This window comes from Echinops telfairi, unplaced genomic scaffold (genome assembly GCF_000313985.2).
Source record: "Echinops telfairi isolate 266 unplaced genomic scaffold, ASM31398v2 ScPeMD7_7424;HRSCAF=8462, whole genome shotgun sequence".
Lineage (NCBI taxonomy): Eukaryota > Metazoa > Chordata > Mammalia > Afrosoricida > Tenrecidae > Echinops > Echinops telfairi.
Window position 1 is genome coordinate 47,442,103 of NW_022111324.1, and position 6,588 is coordinate 47,448,690.

The 6,588-nt window shown below is 51.3% G+C and overlaps 1 pseudogene; it reads left to right on the forward strand.

Moving 5' to 3' along the window:
- The first annotated feature begins 2,568 nt into the window (after positions 1 to 2,568).
- On the forward strand, positions 2,569 to 2,663 carry LOC115872424 (annotated as a pseudogene).
- The last annotated feature ends 3,925 nt before the right edge of the window (positions 2,664 to 6,588 follow it).

Consider the following 6,588-nt stretch of genomic DNA (forward strand, 5'->3'; position numbering starts at 1 on the left):
CTTTCTAGCTCACCACATCTTTCCCCTGCAGAGCACTGCATGGCCTAGAACCCACAACCTCCCGGTTAGTGGCGGAGCTCTCATTCACTGCACCACCGCAAGGGCTCCTTTCCCCGACTTTGAACTCAACCAATGCCATTGGGTCGATCCCAACAGACAGAGACCCTGTAGAGGGCTTCCCATGGTTGTAAATCTCTAGGGAGCAGAAAGCTTCCTCTTTCGTGTGTGTGTGTGTGTGTGTTGCAATTCATATCCTCTTTTTATATGAACTCAAATTTCATCCATCGCAAGATTTTGTAATGTATTATTAATTGGGAGCTAATACATACGTAATATCATTCCATAATGCAATCACGTCAAGCAGTATTGTACAACTGCTACCACAATCCGTTTCCAAACATTCTTTTCCTTCCTGGGCAACTTGACATCACCCTTTTACCTCCCACCACTACCACCACTGTAGCCCCCACCCCTCCGAACGCCTTCTTTTCCTTGCTGTCCCTATAGGTCCATCAGTCCTGAGCTGTAGAGACTGACAAACAGAACAGCACAGAACACAACTTCAAGAGGGGAACTTCCAATGACGCAACGCCTCTGAGATATAGCCTTGTATGAACAAATAAAAATACAGAAAATGTGGGCACTAGGTCCAGCATGCATCAGACGGGGGTTCAACTGACAAGGTTTTAACTGGGGAAGTCAGATTTATGCCTTTGATCTTCCATCCTCCTCTCTCCAGTGCCCTCTGTTTAGTAGCCCCTTACCGCCCATCCCTCAACAGTGGATGGAGGGGGTTCACAGGAGGCTTATTTCCTATGCAGTTCCTACAAATGAATCTTGGGCTCCCACTGTCATCCATAGCCTTCTGCAAACCGGCAATGCTATCAGTCCCTCCCACCCCACCCAACCCCCATCTCTTTCTGTACCCTCAGGGAACCATTACTCCTGTAACCATTTCTGAAGGGTTATCTATCTTGGCTTTCATGTACCGCACAATCTTAAATATACAAATGAACATATGCAAGTCTAACATGATTAATGAGGTGAAACAAACATAAACCACAATAGTAAGGGGGACATTTTTAAGAACTACAGGATAGTTATGTAGCTCATCAGTGCCACACTGAATCCTGAATTTATCATCCATTCCGTGTGGTTTTTCTGAGAGGGGCTGCCCAATTATCTTACAGGTGGGTTTGGGGTGTTTTTGAACTTCTGATACCTCTTCCTGTCAACACCGCATGATCACACAGGCTAGTGTGCTTCTTCCATGTGGGCTACATTGCTTCCGGCCAGATGGTTTGCTTGTTTAACTGCAAGCCTTTAAGACCCCACACAACCCTGCTGGAATGCGTGCAAGGCACTTGTGTCCAGGAGCCAGGCAGCCCAGCCCCCTTGGGCTCAGAGGGTGGCTCTGACTGGCTCAGGGTCTTCACCTCGCTCGTACATGTGCTTCCCCCATTCACTCTCATTCACTGTGGCAGTCTGCTGGGTACCAAGTGCGTTGCTGGTCAGTGGAGGCGTGAGGCCGACCAAGAGGTGGTCCCTGATCTCAAGAGGCTCACACGTGAAGTAGAAGGCTCGTGTGCCCACACGGCCCAGAGCATGGAGGACAGCACAGTGTCGGGGCACAGGCAGAGGGCTGCCACCCCGGCCTGGCAAAGAAGAGAAAGCATGCATGGAGGAGGCATCCCAGGCAGCAGCCCCAAGGGGGCTGGGCTGCCTGGCTCCTGGACACAAGTGCCTTGCACGCATTCCAGCAGGGTTGTGTGGGGTCTTAAAGGCTTGCAGTTAAACAAGCAAACCATCTGGCCGATACAAACCATCTGGAGGATACAAACCAGAAGTGGCTTAGTGTGAGAGAGACCAGCGTGGGTCTTCAGTTTCTGGTCTCCGCCCCCTGCCTCTGCAGCCCTGGCTAGTCCCGGGAGTGTGTGGATTGTCCATACTCATGGAGGTGAGGCCACCACAGGACCAGAGGGCACTGGCTGGGCCAAGCTGAGGAACCGGACAGCTGGCTGTTCTGTGTCATTAACCAGGAGGAGGTGGCCTGGAGAGAGCTGGGTGCCCCATCTTCTCAGTGCTGAGTGCTCCTCCCCCATGATCCCTCAGGAAGACAGTGCGGCACAGTGGTTAGAAAGCAGCCTTGGGTGTGGCACAAACCTCGCTTGGTTGTTGCCTCCCCCCTAACCTTGGGTGAGTGGTAACCTCTCTGAGCCTCAGTCTCCTCATCGGTAAGAGGGATTCACAATAGCCATCTAATGAAGGTGTGGTGGAAGACTGACATTAACAGCTACAGGTGAGCTGCCATGGGCTCGGCACAGAGCCAGTATGTTGCACGTGTCATAACAGCAGAGGTATGCTGAGGGCCGACACTGTCCTGAGAGGGGAGAAGCCATAGCAGACCTGGACCCCAAATGCACAGACACACTTCCCAGGGCCCAGACTTACGGTGCATGTGGAGACGTAACCTTGCCCCTCTTGGGTCTTGGTGTATTCTTTTTTTTTAATTAACTCTGCAATGGAAATAACTATACTTCACAGAGTCTTCATAAGAGTAAATCATGTGTGTTTGCTTCGGCAGCACATATACTAAAATTGGAACAATACAGAGAAGACTGCGCAAGGATGACATGCAAATTCGTGAAGCGTTCCATACTTAAAAAAAAAAAAGAGTAAATCAAATGTTTCAACAAGCTGAGGAATCACTAGAAGCACCCACTCACCTATGCCAGGAGATCTGGGAGACCGAGACTTGGTCAACTGCCATACTTGTGCCCATTCCAGAGCAAGTAACCCAACAGAATGCACCAGTTGCAGAGTGATGTTACTGATGTCACATGCAAGTAAAATGTTGCTGAAGATCATCCAGCAATGGTTGCAGCAGTGCACCGACAGGGGCTGCCAGGGGCTCAGGCCAGATTCAGAAGAGGACATGGAACAAGGGATATCATTGCTCACATCAGATGGATCTTGGCTGGAAGCAGAGAACACCAGAAAGATGTTTACTCGTGTCTCATTGACTGTGCCCAAGGCATTGGACTGTGTGGGTCATAACAAACTATGGGCAGCTTTGAGAAGAATGAGACTTCCAGAACACTTCATTGTGCTCAGCTGGAACCTGTACATGGATCAAGAGGCAGTGTGTGGGTGAACAGAACAAGAGAATATGGCGTGGCTTAAATTCAGAAAAGGTGTGCATCAGGGCTATATCCTCTGATCAGATTTATTCAATCTGTATGCTGAGCAAATTGTCAAAGAAGCTAGATTATGTGAAGAACTCAGCATCAAGATTGGAGGAAGGCTTACTCACAAGCCGTGAAGTGCAGATGACACCCCTTGCTTACGGAAAGTGAAGAGACTTGAAGCACTTGCTGTTGAAGATCCATGACTGCGGCCTTCCAGATGGATTACGACTCAATGTAAAGGAGACACAGACCCTCACCACTGGCCCAATGAGTAACATCATGACAAAGGGAGAAAAGGTCGAAGTTGTCAAGGACCTTGTCTTGGTTGGACCCACAATCAGTGCTCATGGAAGCAGCAGTCAAGAGATCAAACGACACACTGCTGCACAAGACTTCTTTGAGAAGTAAGGATGCTACTTTGAGGACTGAGGTGTGCCTGACCCAAGCCATGGTATCTTCAATTGCCTCACACTCACGTGAGAGTTAGATAAGAATAAGAAAGACAGAGAAGAATCTATGCACTTGAATTGTGGTGCTGGAGGCTACTGAAAGTGCCACGGACTGCTAAAAGGGCAAACAAGTCTTTCTTGGAAGAAGTACAGCTGGAGGGCTCCTGAGGGGCAAGGGCAGTGAGACTTCGTCTGACATGCTTTGGACATGTTATCAGGAGAGACCAGTCCCTGGAGAAGGACATCATGCTTGGCAAAGTGGGGGGGCAGAGAACAAGAGCAATGCCCTAGAAACAATGGATGAGTGCAGTGACGGCAACAATGGGCTCAAACCCAAAAGCAGTTGTGAGGCTGGAGCAGAACCAGGTGGTGTTTCATTCTGTTGTACAGAGAGCCGGGTCGCTGTGAGCTGGAACTGATTCTATGGCACCGAACAACAATAATAAAGAACCAAGTGTCCGGCTGCTAACTATCAGGTTGGCAGTTCGAACTCACCAGTCCCTCCTCAGGAGGAAGATGAGGCTGTCTGATCCCATAAAGATGTCTAGTCTTGGAAACCTTAGGGAGCAGTTCCATGCTGTCCGGTAGGGTGGCTAAGAGTCCGAGTCAATACCACGGCAGCCGGTTTTGTTTTGTTTGGGTTGGGTTGTTCATTACCCCGCCCCTCACCTTCAAAATCTGGAGGTCACCTTTGTAAAAGTCAACTTTATTATGGACATCTGACAAACCTAGGAGCTCTGGTGGCATAGTGTTTACACATTGGGTTGTGAGTCGCGAGGTCAGCAGTTCAAAACCATGATCTGCTCCACAGGATGAGGCTGTCTGCGCCTGGATAGGTAGTCCTGTAGGGTCACTATGAGAGCTGGAGTTGGCTTGATGGCAATGAGTTTGTTTGGGGTTTGGGTTTTGATAAACCTACGTGTGCCCAATGTTGACCTCGGCGAACACATCTCCATCTCATTTTACCCCGTGCTTCTCACATTTGTTCGAGTAGTGTACAGCAAATTCAGACATCCGATGAGTTCTCCCATAAGTACTTGAGGACAGCTAGCGAAGGAAATAGTTACTCTGATGGCCACCGGACGTCTCTAACAGGCACATCGTAAGGTTCTATAAGACTACGCAGTACCCAATCCGCACTCCAATACCCCTGCGCAGCTCAGGAATGCCTTCTTGGTTCGTCTGCGTCGACACCAGGCAGTTGCTTGCTCTTCTCTGGTAAGTGTCTTGTGTTCCACAAGAACCTCATCTTGTTTTCCCATGTCACTGATTTGTAGGACAAACCGGGTCCTGTGGCATCCGAGGAACACCCTGCATGCTTGGCGCTTCCTCGCGCTCTCATCTACCTCGTTCCTCAGCCCCCTTGCTTATCTGCCGTGAGCTGATGAAGGTTGGATTTGAGGTTTCATCCCTGCAGTTTCCCTGAGTCTCCTGTCTCGAGACCTCTCACGGCAGCACCGCCCGCCCTAAACCGCAGTGTCTACACTCCCCGTGGCAAGCTCACCCCACGACGTGTACGTTTTCCATGGTCCAGGACTTGGCTGCTAATGGAAACGCTGGCGTCTCCAACCCACCAGTGGCCCTTCTGCTTTTGTGACAATGACAGCGGAGAACTCGATGGGGGTCGTCTTGCTTGGCAACTCATGGGGGGTGGGGGTGGGGCGTGCATCAGAATCGACCTGTCGCCACCCAGCAATTCCGTGCCAGCTGACTCTTCTCCCACCCCTGGCCCTTCGCGCCGCTGTGCCTTTGGTCTTGACCTTTCTTCTTTCTGCTTACCTTGGCTCAATTTGGCGTTTCTTTTCCTATTTGGCTTGCACACCAGCTCATCCAGGGGACGTTGGGCTGCACTGCCTGGGCCCGGGCAGCCCACACGTCCTTGTCTCAGTTGTCCGTTACTTGCACACACCCCACTGTAGATGGGACCAACATTCAGCCCTCTCGCTACCCACAGCGGCTAGCTCGCCACCTAGCACATTGTAAGCGTCCGTTCAATGGTCACGGTGGATGTGCAGGGCTATGTCACAGAGACAGGCCTTGGTGAGCTATCTTGAGCTATCAGTACCGAGCAGCAGCTGGAGCCCGGGAGAACCTGCACTTTTGCAAGGGGTGGGAGTTGAAATTCAGTCTGAGTAAGGCTCCTATCTCCTCTCTGCAAGCTCTCCAGTCCTCCAGCCTTGGGGCTGGAATGAATTGGGAAGACACACTCCCAGGCTAGCACAGGAGATTCAGGCTGGCTGCAGGGCAGGGAGTCCCAGCAGGGAGCTAGGACTCAGTCACCATGCCTGGGGTGCTGTGTTTATGAGGGGCCCTGGGGCCAGCCTGCTCCTCAAGGTACCTGACTCCCTCTTCTTCCCACGTGCACCAGCTTTCCAATGGTCTTCCAAACCAACAAGGGCCCTCCCGGACGCTGGATCCGTCAAGTGGCCCAACTCCAGCAGGCCAGGAGCATGCTGCTGTCTGCAGTTGTGCAATGGAGCAGCACCCTGGGGACTCCAGTTACCTTGCCTGTGCGCCCCTTTCTCCACGGCAGTCTCCCAGTCTCCCTTCAAGGCAGGGTGCAGGGCAGGGGGAGTGAGGCTCGCCCATCCCCTGAGCCTACACTCCCCCAAGCAGAGGGTCGGAGTGTTGGGGAGGACCTGAAGGAAAGGCTTGGCCGCTTCAGAGAAAGGGAAGAAAGCTTTGGGGCAGCGGGCTCCCGAAGCCCCTCGTTGGGGATCTGGAGATGGATTCTCCACAGGCCGGAGGACAGCTCCTCTCCAGACTGACTTTTCCAGAGAACCCTAACCAGCGACCTGCATAGATGCCTAAGCTAGAACTTTCATTCTTTGTCTTCTTTTATTAATAAATCACTTTACTGGTGGCTCGCACAACTCTTATCACAATCCATCCATCCACCCATTGTATCAAGCACATTTGTACATTTGTTGCCATCATCATTTTCAAAACAT